Source organism: Sinohyriopsis cumingii, chromosome 3, assembly GCF_028554795.1.
Source record: "Sinohyriopsis cumingii isolate HCF-2022 chromosome 3, ASM2855479v2, whole genome shotgun sequence".
In the NCBI taxonomy this organism is placed as follows: domain Eukaryota; kingdom Metazoa; phylum Mollusca; class Bivalvia; order Unionida; family Unionidae; genus Sinohyriopsis; species Sinohyriopsis cumingii.
In genome coordinates this window covers 45,039,010-45,053,843 of record NC_142963.1, presented here as the reverse complement: position 1 = coordinate 45,053,843, position 14,834 = coordinate 45,039,010, and the positions used below count along the sequence as shown (strand labels likewise).

The 14,834-nt window shown below is 34.7% G+C and overlaps 1 long non-coding RNA gene across 1 annotated transcript; it reads left to right on the top strand.

Annotated features, from left to right (window-relative positions):
• The first annotated feature begins 6,067 nt into the window (after positions 1 to 6,067).
• LOC149802779 (uncharacterized) lies at positions 6,068 to 9,270 on the top strand. Its single transcript, XR_016419937.1, has 3 exons — positions 6,068 to 6,225; positions 7,905 to 8,255; positions 9,135 to 9,270. It is a non-coding gene; the product is annotated as an uncharacterized LOC149802779 (long non-coding RNA).
• Positions 9,271 to 14,834: the final 5,564 nt, after the last annotated feature.

The window sequence follows — 14,834 nt, the reverse complement described above, 5'->3', positions numbered from 1 at the left end:
AACTCTCCTCTGTATTTTCAAACTGAGAACAAATATCGATCTTCATTTTTTTTCTTCTTTGAATGGACATACTAATCTAATGTTTTTGTAACAAAAAAAAAACTGAACTTTCATGAGTGGGGCGCTTTTTGCTTGCTGAATTCCCTTTTTCCGTTTCTCTTTGTATATGCAATTTCACTTACAATTCTCTGTCTTATTTGTATCTGCATTTGCCGATCTTCTTTTTCAATTTCTCTTTCGTCCTTTTCATGTGTAATTTCATCCGCATCTCTTTCTCTTCTTTCTGAATTTGTCTCTCTCTTTCTTTTTCCTGCATTTGCATTTTCGTTTTCATTTCATTTGTTGTTGTTTTCATGTGAGGCACAAGTTGTCTTAACTTATATTTTATTTCAATTCCATAACGTTTCTAAGAATTATTGAATCAGATTACTTATTATTTCTATTTTAACAAATATGGAATTGCCTCTGAAGGATCATATTGTCTGGCAAGTTAAAGAAATTCACCTTTTTTCATGGACTCTAACCATTTCTAGCTAGGATTTTTTAAAAAGTCTTCCACCTTAAATGAAATTGTGAAAGTTTGTTGGTTTCATTATATAAATAAACTTAGTGACTAAGAAAATTTCGAAATAAAATGAATTTAAATTTTAGTAAAGAAATTTAAATCTTTCTGAAATAGTCTGAAATTCGTATCAAGGACGATCGCCTAAATTGTGTTAGGACTCTATGGTCACAAGTTCAGTAACAGAAAGAAGCAAAACCAAGAAGTTTTTTAAAAGTTAACAAATAATTTAATTATGAATATTATGATTGAACAATAATATGAAACGAATTCAAAATAATCCTGTTAACATTATATAAAAGTCTGAAAGAATGAAATGTCCCATTTATATTTCAAAACCGGAAATGTACTGGTCTGTCAAGAATGGTGACGTTGTCAAAATGTCGTTTTCCAGAACGCCTTTGAATAATTCGTAATAGTTCGAGAATAATATTATAGTCCAAATTGTTTTTCCTCTCGAGTAATATCTACGTACAAGATAAAACACATCTGAGGGCTTAAAACAGGAACAGAAGAAATAAGAATGACTCCAAAATTGGAATAAATGTGATTGCACAGTTCTCTCCTTACGTACACTTTCTATTATGTCTATTTTTCACAACATACAAACACGTGACACATCATACTATTCAGTTTATTTCAAAGTTTCCTATTTATGTAACCTAGCCTACCCAATAGTAAATTGCTTAATTCTTCTAGAACCGTCCAAACCACATCAGCCAATGAGAAATTAAACAAAAGTCGTCATTAAGACTTATTAGTAACATATGCGTATGTATCTGTTTATAGATCACATAAAATTTTATTCTCTTAATATTTGTAACCTAGACACTATTCACGTAGGCAAAATATAACTAATGATGATGAGAAATTACTACAATTTACAGCGATTATTAAAAATTAAAAAAATTAGATACAATCATGTACCAGAAGTTACAAAAAATAGATGTACATAGAACAGGCAATAACTATATATTGGTCACCACGGAGTACTTGAATAAATGTGTGGATACAAAGCTGATTTCATAAAACTTACCCAGCAGAGACCGTCCATTGGTCGTTTGCTATATTTCTGGTGAACCATGGTTATCTCACTTTGTTGGTTACAAATCAATGAAGGGAGTTTTGTAACAATCTCAATTATAAATTATTCTGTAAACAGATGGGTATCGAACATAAAATTGCTTTAGAGTATCATTCCCAAACTGGATGCGAAGCCGAAACGTTTATCCGGACTCTGTGCAACATGTTGTCTAGTTGTGTTAATGAAGGACAAAACGACTGTGAAGACAAGTTACCATATGTCCTGTTCGCTTATAGGACATCCAAACGTGTCAACAATAATGTCTGCCTTCTACGTAGTATACGGAAAAGAGGCACGATTGCCGATACAGTTAGATATACTGACATGCAGTGATGGGCAAGACGACAATAGTTTGTGTGTCAGGTTTGAAGCCTTCGTGCAACTCTCTTGCAAGAGAGAGAGAGGAAGCATCAAGAAACACCAAAAACGCGGAAACTATCCAAAGGAAAATACCATGATGCCGTAGCTGGCAAACAATCAAAGTAGGAGACCGTGTTCTGCTTAACAATACGAAAAAAACTACTCAAAAAGAAAGCAGCCCGGAATCAAAGTCGGTAAGACCATTTACAATTGTAACAGTCAACAAAAGGGGACGTATCATCTAGAAGGATTTAAATCGGTAGTGAACTTAAATAGATTACAACTTTACATAACAAGTGGCTCAGGCGATGTCTTGAAAACGCACAGACAAAAGAAAACGTCACAAATCCCGGGAGAAATAGGAAAGCCAGATATAAAGTCATCGCAAAAACAGAAATTAACCGCATGTGGGTAAACAGGACCATCAGCTAAAGCACAGAAATCGGCAATAGGACCGTTAGGTACATGATCGACGAAAGAACAAAAATCGACTAAAGGACCATTAGCTACAGGGTCGGCGAAAGAACAAAACACGACCATAGGGCGGCTAGCTACAGGGTCGGTGAAAGAACACAAATCGACCGAAGGACCATCTGCTATAGGATCGGTGACAGGACTCAAACTGGCCAAAGGACCATAAGGTGCAAGGTCGGTGAAAGTACAGAAATTGACCACGGTTACCGTCAGCTACAGGGTAGGAGAAAGAATAGAAATCGAGCATAGGACTATCAGCTAATGGAAGATGATTTATTTACATATTGCGAGCAGAAAATATGCATTCTTCGTCTGAAAAAATATTACACGATGAGGATTGCACATTAGTTCAAACTGATGTTGCTTCGACATCGTTTTATTTTAGCCTTGTTGACGAGCCCTGTAAAATGAACACATCGAAAATATTTCGCAAAAATGTACAAAATGCCAATGAAACAGGTACAGCGATGTATATTTCATTGACTGCAACACCATTAGTAGGTATAATCCATGATAGGGGATGGCAATTATTAGTCTGAACATTCAGATATCTGGTCGTGGTGTTCAAACGCTCCGCAACTTTGTTAGAAAGAGAATGGTGTAATCTATGAAAGAGAATGAAACTATTATGCATCAAGTTGAGTCTATATAATGCTACAATTGAGCATTTCAAATAAATAAAAGGGAGCATTACTTTGGCAAACACAAACGGATACGACAGGTTTAAGAAATGAACAAGCATTGTATACACTGAGTTCATTATTAAGATAATGGGTTAAAAGTAACGCTTCTTTGTTCATTATCTATTGTAAGTTGCCGCTAACTTTGCTAAAGACTAAATGAGAATGGAATTTTTATGGTTCTTACAGGATTACAAATGGCAGTCTTAGACAAATGAAACGTCAAAACGATTGTGTATATAATAATTTACAGCAATCAGTATAAATATATCTTTTTAAGTTGTATTCACGTCTGATAAGATTGGATTGAACATCAAAACTCGGTAGCCAAATAGTGCAAAAAGGCACATAACTCTTGTAAGCATGAACTTTATTGTTAGTTCAAGAAAGGAGCTGAAGTGTTTAGGAAATAACTAACTTGCTGCCAATTGTGGTTAAAATTGGTCAAAAATTAAACACAAGTTAAACTATTACAATTTCAAACAAACTTTAATAACTCTGGTTAGTACAAACATATATTGCTAGTTCAAGACAATAACTGAGGTATTGTTGAAATACAAGTTGTCAAGTTTGCTTGATTAAGATCGTATATCTAATGAAACGTCTAAGATGCATGCAAGTTAAACGGAATAACATGACTGACAGCAGACCATCCTGAGCAACTCACCTCACCAGTTGAGCTGTTGCTCAGGTGAAATAATAACATAACAAGAGCACGACCTTGCAGGATAGTATATGCCCGTCTGGATCACTATATCAGTAACATTTGTACTAATTATTATTCAAATGCACCAGCCGGTTAAGGAGTTAACGCTCGGATACGATTTGACCTTTGACCCACATTGTGACAGTAACCTTGGACGCAGGGCGCAGGAAGTTGCAACCGACACATCGTCTCGATATAAATAAAATTTGTACCAATCATCATTCGAATGTAAGAATAACAACCCGGACACGAATTTGAGAAAGACGAACAGAGAGACAGACGACACGAACGATCACATAATAGAACCCGTTTTATTATATACATTGATTGCGAATGAAAATAACATAATTGGTGGCCGAGTGGATAACGTTCCAAAATTGAAACCAACAGGATCTGATTACCATGCATTCATATCTACTTACTAGTTGATGACTTTTGAGCTGTATGACGAAGAGCACCCTCGTTCATCTAAGGAATAATCGAAAATTTAAAGCAATCATAATCGAGTTGTCTTTTCGGCTAAACCTGGTCAGTGCTAATTGAATATTCAAAATGTTGAGTGTACTAATTACATGAGGAAACAATCTTACTGAAATGTGTAGAAATGTAAATCTAAGTGTAATTCGATGGCCTTCGTGTCTCCTGTCTGACGGTCTGTCTCTCTGGTAAACTGGAGTTGTCGCACAAACCCCGAGAAGCCGTGGTAAGTAGGGTGTCTGGTTCCACACTCGGTGGGACTAGGTGGGAAGCCAGTTGGTGACCCCTTTGGAACAATTGTCAGCCTGGGGTGGGATGGGAAGGACGTCTGTCACAACGACAATGGTTGATGATATACACTTGTCGGAACGAAAGACCTCCACCCAACCGGAGATTGTTAGGCCGGATAAGTGAGCCAACCTCCGTTTGGGCGGCTCAAACCGAGCATTGTATTCCATGAAAGAAATGCTCTGCCACTATTATACAGGTAATTTAATGTGCTACTTAATGACAGGTTGTATACATTTGAGCTATGCAACGCATTATAAAAAAATCATCTTTGCTTAAAATAAGGAACTCAGATGTTTGCTATAAAATGCTTATAAAGCTGTACCGTGGTATTTATACGACACAGATCATGCAAGGGTGCCTGATAAAGCCATGATGCACTTGCATTGTGGGTGTTCGGGCTGGTGGTGGACAGTTTGGCAGGTTTATTGCCGAGCTCAAGGCCACTACATATTTGCCATGAGAGATATCTGGATATTTGTTTACATGGCAAAGTCATTGCCGAGCTTAAGAACACTTACAATTTTTAAACAGAGATAACTGGTTAATTAGTTAAATACAAAGATGTCTTCATTTACACGTTTCAATGGGTTGTTTCACTGAGGGAAATATCCCGAATTGAAAACAAAGATGAGCTGGACATACGACTGATAAGGTCTCATAAACTAGTTCATACAAAAAAAAAGTGAGGCAAAAGAAAACGCAAGAAATCACCATCCTTTATAAAGCTATAAAGATAGCTGTTGTACCGGTTATTGTAAAAGATTATCGCATCACCGTTCCCAAAATGTACAGGCTTGAATCAGACGCTGCTGTATCTCTAGATGTTATTACAAACCGTTAAGGAAATTTAGGGAGCTTGGTGGCTTGAAGTTATACCTAGTGTTAACGGCACTGCTGAAAAAAAAAAACATATTTGACCACCAATCTGATTTAATAATTGTTAAAGTCAACGGCACGGTATCATGCTTATACTTAATTTTGTTTCGCTGAAATTAAAAGAAAACACTGCTTAGGATTTTCATGGTGACATATATGTTTTCATATCTGTATGACACAAAGTGGCACGGAAAATTTTACCTTGTATTGTTATCGACCTCACAATTCACAGTACAGATAGATGGTATGAAGCATTAAGGCACTGACAAGGCTACGCCACCATGTTAATTACCATATATTACACAGTACAAGAGGAAAATACCCCACCATATACTTTGAAATATGACTGATCAGACATGAAAACAGTATATATTAGAAGTAAAACCAACCCTCATTTTATTACCCACACTGGACCAAGTATAAGAGGATAATAAATATAACTGCCACATACCTCGAAATACGATTGTAAATAATATTTGAACAAAAGTATATATTATCTGTCTTGCTGGAGCAAATCCATAGTATCGATACAAATCTTGCATTAAAATGGAATGAAACCTATTCAAGCCAAGGTTGATCCATGTTTCGAGTAACGCTTCGTGAATACATCTGATGTTTGCACATTTATGGGGTAAAGCCGCCAGAAGACATGGAATATTCCTAGAAGCAAATCAGAAAAACAAGATGTGGATAATTTTCGTATTAAGTTTATCATGTAAGCATATTTTTCTCAAACCATTGTCTGTTGTTGTATATACCTTTTGCAGAATTGTAAGATTATTCACCTTTTAACCATGATCTTTTAATATATAATATCTATGTTTGTTTATGTACGACTTTATCTTCCTATATAATTCTTTGTTAAAATTTTTTTGCATTTTAGAGATTTGTTTTTAATAAACACAGTACAACCATTATTGTGCTGACGTAACGTTGATCCCTACTAAAATACAACGACTACTTTATATTCCCAACGTCTTTCAAAGGCTTACAGTCGAGTCATACGTAGATTGAACGTAAATTTGTTGTTGTTATCAAAATAGTTAAAATCCCTTGCATTTATTCATTGTGAATGATTATTGATCATTGCATTTGCTGATTATTACTTCTTGTTTTCTTTACAACAAAAATATATCTGTAAAATATAATTTGGCGAGGCAACGCAAAATCTTCAATGCTAACATACAAATAAAGAACGGGCTGGTTTCATATGGTTTTGGTGATATGTTGCAAGATGTAGTCACTGTCATGTTGTATAAAGGCACTTAAACTTATAACTGCAAATATAAGAACTTGGTTAAATATATGTCAGAATGTACAACTGCAATTCGAAACAAGTCCATGTCCTCTATAAATGGGGAATACGAGGGAAAAGTTAGCTAGAACACTACACACGAATTTCAAAAGAGTCGTTGAAAAATTATTTTTTTCCAAAAAGTATTGCAGTGAAAAATGTAGATGATACAAATATTTATTGCAAAATGTTCTTGAGTTTGATAGAGAATCACAAAACTATGTCGTAAAAACATCGAGGGGATTCAGATTCCAAAGGCAATTGGAAAACAATTCAAAATATAGATGATGTTGAAAAGAATATCGAAACTTCTTCGAAACTATGAAAAAACTGAAATTGTTCATCTTTAAGAGAATGTATATCGATTTTAAAAGTACATTTTTACTTCTATATAGGAACAACTGGTTCAATTTCACAGCTAGTTGTATCGTTAAATATGCCGTTGATATTCAAGCAGTCATATTAGTGCGATATTTAATTCAGTAATCAGATTTTAATACTAAATATCTTCTAACTTTGTAACTTACTAGAGGAGGCCAAAATACACACATACATACATACATACATACATACTTACATATATCTTGTACGTATGAATTACTATGCCCAAATATTAGTTATATATTAAATAGGTAGATGATATTTCCAAAAGTACGTAACATATTGAGTTTAACAGGCACATAAATTCTAAATATCAAAGTAACCCTTTGAAATAAGAATTGGATGTATAACTTATCCTCTCTGATAATTCTTTTGATTTAATCAAAACATTCAATGGTCTTGCATGCGTTATCGAGATAGATAGAGACAGAGTAGTACGTGCCCGAGACGTTAATTGTTGAAGTCTGGAAAGTAATGAAAACAAACTGTTTCCGAAGAGTACAATGTTTAAAATAACACTCCAATGTTACTTTTCTAAACTAGTCTTTGACAGGATATTGTTTGAATACAAAGCTAATCGTTGTAGTTTACAGCAGATCTAGTTATTTCTTGGACAGTTTAATCAACGATATAAAATTATGGAATTGTAACATGTTTGTTAAAATGGCGCTAGAATAGACGAACACTGTCGCTACACATATCCTGTTTGAATGTTACAGATGCATGCGGATATCAACTGCAGATAAGTCCTGCTCCACTTGCTGTTTTTGACGAAAATTCAAATTTGACATTGACATGCGATTACAACGGTACTTTAGTCCCCCTCGAAATACTGTGGTATTCGGATAATGTGGATTACTCAGAATACACTTTCCTCAACATGAGTTGTATTCCCTTATATGGAACGTCAAGCCAGAATAAAACCTTCACTTGCAACGAATCCATCGGTAAATTTCAAATGACAATAATAAATGCCTACAGAGACAGAGATGGACAAATATGGAGATGTGAATTACATCTATCCAATAACACGTACATGTACACTAATTGGACTATGCTAAATATAAGAAGTAAGTATTCGTAACCTTTCTTTAAAATTCAAGATGCATACCTACATACATATGTAGAAGGAAATATGATAAGGGTGGGAGATGAAGAAAGAGTACTACATCTATTTTCTACTCAATTTGCTTTCTTTCATTTGGAACTTATTGGGTCTCTCCTGTGTCAGAGTGACAAATATTCTTCGTTGTTTCTTATCACAATAACTAGTTTGAACCTCATTTTCTACAACTATTATATTTATATAAAAATTTATTTTCATCATTATACTATTATAATGTAAATGTTCAGAAGGAGAAATCAAATATTTCACTCGTGCTTGAAGAAAAGTATTACTTTTTCACCTGTTACATTACGTTGGTGACCAATCTTCTTTATAAGCAGATCGATATATAGACAGACAGATAGACAGACAGATCGATATACAGGCAGATAGATAGACAGATAAATAGATAGACAGATAGATAGGCAGATATATAGACAGATAGATAGACAGGCAGATAGATAGATATATAGATGGACAGATAGATAGATATATAGATAGGCAGATAGATAGACAGGTAGATAGATAGACAGATAGATAGACATATAGATATATAGACAGATAGATATATAGGCAGACAGATAGATAGACAGATATATAGATAGGCATATAGATAGACAGATAGATAGATAGGCTGATAGATAGACAGATAGATAGATAGGCAGATACATACATACATACATACATACATACATACATCAAAAAGCAAGAACATATTTATAAGGTTTTCTACATAGAGATAGATACATACACCTGCATCAAAACACAAACATATTTACGAGGTTTTAAAAATCTAACTATTTGTTTTACCAAAGGATAACTTTATGTGCTGTTTATATTTCAGGCAATCTTACTGAAACGTCATGTAAGTATATTTGTTCTGAACTCACTTGTTTTGTTCTTTTGTTTTCATAAATTTAAATACCTTTGCTTTCTACTCACCTTTTTGAACCTGAATGTGCCTGCAGGTATTTAAATTTCCATTCTAATTCTTTGAAAGATAAAAGTATGTTTAAAAAATTAGTACCGTGAATGGGCCTTTTATAGTTTAGTATGGTAAAAAAGTTTATTGTTGTGTTCATCATTAGTTGCAACATGGCCAAGCTTTGGGATGTCCAAGGCCTGTACCAATTGTGCCTCCGAGGAATAACAACTAAATTAAACAACTTTCCGAATTGATGCCTGATAAGTGTAGACACGGGTACCTTTTTGTAAATTATATATCTTCATCTATGGTTTGCAACACAGATATAAAATTATGCTAGTATCTGATCAATGGATTTGGAGCTACCGCAAGTTAAATATTCTAAAGCTGTTATTCATACGGAAGCAAAAATGATTAGTAAATAGTCTAATTTGGTTTAGACCACTAAAAAGTCCGTTTTTCAGTAGGCACCATCTTAAACGTTTAAGAAATTAAAACTATACTTGATATAGATTACCATCTACACAGCACCTGTAAATCGTGACTGATGTTACGACAACCGTTGTAAACAAATGGCTTTGTATAGATAACTTTCACTAAAGCACTAAAGCAAACGGTTTTAACAGTCTCGCACCAGACTGGAATAGGATAATTTTAGCCTGCTCGAATAAAATCAAGATCGTTTCGGAGTTCAGACAGAATCAATATTGAAGTTCAAAGACTAGTTAAACCACCGCAATATTACATACGAAAACAAAAAACGAGATGTCACCGAACCGTATAAAAAGTGCGATGCAGTGTGCGTCATGATTTTACCAGGGCATTGTTGTCTATTTGTCCTGGATAACACCTTAAAAAGGATACATATTCATTTTGAAGTCTATTAAAGTGCAATGTGCAATGTTTACCCGGAAAAGATGCTTCTGACTAATAAAATGTATTAGAGACTCTCTCACTCCGTCTGTCTGTCTCGTGCTAACAGCATCAACTATATCTTACTGGCCTCCCATTTTCAATATTGTTATAAATCATATTTTCTTTTTCTCCATGCAGTTTAAGTTTATGGATGTATTCAGGTTGGCTAACATTACTTTGAATGATAGATGTTTTTCTTTGGATGAGAGCTAGATATGCCGATTGACCAGTACTGATATCAGGTAGAAAGAGTTAGAATCATTGTTTGCTTCTAGTGGCCATCAAGTTTATGATGTGGTCAGTGTTCGACGTTTCTGTCACCATTCTTATTTGGCCGTAGTCAGAGGTATTTTGTTGAACTTGAGCACGTGTTTCCATATTAAGAAGTGGGGCATATTTTTATTTAACTACTATCAACACCGCTGGATATCGACCTGTAGTGCACGTTAAAATAATGTCTGTTTATGAAGTATGTAATAAGTATTTATACATCTATCATGTTATAACAATATGTATCTAATCAGCGACAGTAAATATATATCTACACAGCTCTTTTGTTGTTATACCTTGTGTGTCATGTGATTTATAGATGTATTGTGTGTTTAACGTTTGACCATGATTGTAGATTGTAAGGATCATTTGTAAACAATACATTGCCTAGCATGTTTTTGTCAATTATTGTAGATTATACTTAAAGATAATGATCATTTGTTAACAATATTTGCTTAGATTTGAGTCCAGGACCATGGTTTTCCACTTGGAAATTACATGATCTAACTGATTTAAGTAAACAGATCTGACCTTGTTTGCGAATTATATGGAAATTTCCACTGGAACTCACCAAAGTCCATCACAGTTTTTGTGCGCAATAAGTCAGGTTACAGTCTGCATTGTGAAATTACTTTCTGCTGTGTTAAGGGACAATTAGAGAGGAATTTTTATTTTAAATTATTTGTTGGTACAACAATGTGCTCATTAACATCCAGGACTAAAACACTATTTTGGGTTTATTATGAATTTATTTAAAGAAATTCTGGATTATACCAATGTGATATATCGATACTATTGGTATATCAGCACATTCAATACTATTGGTAAATCAGCACTTTCAATATTGAAATTCATTTGTAAAACTACTGGAATGCATTAGGAACACTATACTTGTGGCCATCTAATAGAACTTGTATGATAATTTGTGATTTCATATACACTACTGTAACTTTCTTTTAAATTTTCATATTGTATTCTATGGAAATACATTATTTGTTCAATTTTAATAAACTTGGTTTGACTTTCTCATTTACATAGCTTAAGGCCATTACAGTCGTAACAGTCAATATATATTTATACGTCTGTGTTGTTATGATAACATGTATATGGTCAAATGCAGTATCGATGTTTCGTACGGCGTAGAGCTCATGTTCAGTTTAAAATGAATCCAATAAGTTTATACAAAGAGGTTCAAGGCGTTGAATCAATTGACTCATACGTCATGCGCCCTCGTGAGCAAGTTAGTTACTGCCATTTCAGCGACACCGACTATATAATAAGTGTTCATATTGTTATCGGAACGAATATTCAGAGAGCTGGGGAAATTACTATTAATGAAGGGAACAAGTTGGCATTGGACAAGGCGATTCTAATAGTACAAAATATAGAATATTTGCAGCAGCAGATAAAGTTAACATCGTTATTAAGACGGAAGTTGATGCTATTGTAACGAATCTCATGATTCAAATCATGTCGAAATTGTGGCAATACATAACACCCAGTGCCTGGGAAATGGATTTACCCTTCGGCATCGTGCCGAAGGCTAAACTCATAATGCTGAGCGCCAAGTGAGGCAGCTGTTAGTACCATTTTTATAAATCTTTGGTATGGCTCGGCCAGGGTTTATACCCGCAACCTCATGCATCTGAGGCGGACATTCTAAAGACTTAGGCAACCGAATCGGTCCCAGTTAAGTGCAAGTTGCACTTAAATCAAAATGCAATACCAGTTATAAACCCTCCACGAAGGGTACCAACAGCTTTAAAATTAAGTTTAAAAATGAGATTTTGATGATGGAAAGTTCAATATTATAAAACGGGTTACATAATCAACAGAAAGGTTAAACTCCCTTGTTCTCACGCAAAAAACCCAAAGCATGTAAACTTAAGCATTTGATGTAATTCTTTGGACACATTAACCTTTGTTGCATCTGATGACGTTACAGCAAAACTAATGCACAATATTTCAGTATATAGGACTATACAGACGGATACTGGAGCGTCAAATTGGATGACGAGTCGTTATTCATCATGACCTTCTGTATTCCATTCGGACCGCCATCTAAGGTTACCATTTAATATTAAATGCTCGCGGGACATTTTGGAAATGAAAATTGGTGACATATTTGACCGGTTGTCAAATCTTGCATGCATTGCCGATGACATATCAGTATGCGGACGCTCTAGACACGACCATGATGATATTTTGATCAAAGTGCTTGAACGTACGTGCACATTCTAACGATGAGCATTTCAACCATGACAAATGTATGATAGGCCTAATCGAAGTACCATTTTTCGGTGATATAATTAGCACTTTAGGCCTAAAATCCGACACAAGCACGGTCGAGGCCACTGTTAAACTAGAGGTTCCTAATAATCGCGCCAAATTAGAACAACTGTTAGCGCTGGGACTATCTGACTAAATTCGCGCCACATATAGCTGAGGTCACAAGCCATTTACGATTGCTCTTGAAAAAATACTTTGATTTTTCTGGGCAGAATCACAGACAAATGCATTCCAAAAGGTGAAAGATATCATTAGGCATACTCAAGTGTTTATTTATTGCTATCCACGCAAACCACTGAGATTAGAGATCGACGCAGCCAAGTAATGACATGGTCCTTGTAGAATGGAACATGCTCCACATAAAGCTTAGCATCTAAGAGTTTGACAAAACAGAAATAAATTACTCCCAGAATGAAGAAGAACTTTTGGCTATGCTTTCTGGCTGCAATCCTTTTGGGCAACCTCGATGAAAATAAGACATCAGAGAGTGCAAAAGATCCTATATTTTGGTCAAGAATGACTACAGAAAATATAGAACAGGTGCTGCATTGTTCGGTATGTTTTACTCGCAGGGACTCTAACACTAAGGAACCCTTAATCCCACATCCATTTTCACAAAGACCATATCAGAAAATTGGTACTCACATTTTCACATTTATGGTAGAAATGGCATTTTGACTGTTGACCAATATAGTCTTTTCTTTGACATTGTATTTTTCCAGGCACTCTTAGTTTCACAGTTATTCGAAAATTGAAAGTGCACATGTCTTGGGATGGCATTTGTGCAGTTTGCATAAGCGATAATGGTCCACGTTACTCATCCATATAATTCACTAAGCTTGTGAATAAATGGGGATTCGAGCACACGACCTCAAACCCATTACATGCTATATCAAATCTTGTAACAGAAAAGACCAATTTCCGTTGTTAAAAGGACTGTTTCAAAAAGAAATGGACAGCAAGCAAGTCCCTTATCTTGCTATTCTTTAATATAGGAATTCTCCCTTGATTGATGCTTCTCCCCAACCCAGGTTTTACTGCGTATGAGGACCAGCTCTGTGTTGCCTGTAACGGACACACTTTTCAAACCTATGACCGCAGACCAAAATATGATGCAAGAAAAATGCAGCATTTATAAACCATGTAATTTATTTGTATAAGTCATCAAAAAGATTTGAAACCCTTTCGTATAAATGAGAGCATCAGAGTTCAGTGTAGTAAAATCTGGAGGAGAGATCAAAGCTTGCATACGCTATCCTGAAGATCAATGAATAAGCAAGTGATGGTGTAAATATAACAGTGATTGAATAATGAAAGACATTTAAGGACTGCATTAAGTTTATGAATGTGCTTACAAGACCATTAACATTTGTGAAAAATTAGGTTCTTAAGATGTGCATAGCATAGTCTGGATCATCATTTGCAGTATTTTTGAACACTTTATTGAAGTAAATACAAACCAAAGACAGTTGTTGCATTGATTAAAATTTTTAACATTGAAATTATAATATAACATATTCGATTATATTGTTATTTTGTTGACTTTGAATAATATTTTAAGGATAAATCAAGATAATACTATAATTTATCACTTTCTCAAAAAGAGGGACATGTACTAATATTGACATAGACTATGCATTCACATTTTCTTTGAATATTCATGTACTGTATACCTTGAAACGCATGCTCTGGGATTCCCATTCTGGATGCGGATGTGGCACATGTCCTTATAAAGTCGTAGAAGCAACACGCTTCTGTTAGATTCTATATAGTCTCGTTTGAGATTCAAAATAATATAACCCACCAACAAACAATACACTAACCAAACGCAATTGTATTAAAATATCAGTAATTTTGTTGTCATTTATTGAAGACGGTTGACCCACATTCCTTAAATTTCTATGAGGATTTTGCCAGGAAGTTCAATAACATTCAAGATACTTACAATTGATTTTCCGTTGTCATCTTTCAGCCTTCAATATTTTTGATTACTTATGAAGCACTGAAACTAAAGATTAGTCTTAATACAAGATTTCGGAATGAATATAAAGTTGAACAATGTCATTTTGGATATTAAACATTCCATACTGTTGGATAATACATATCTGTTTCCGCAGCTATGACGAAAACATTCGCATAATTCTA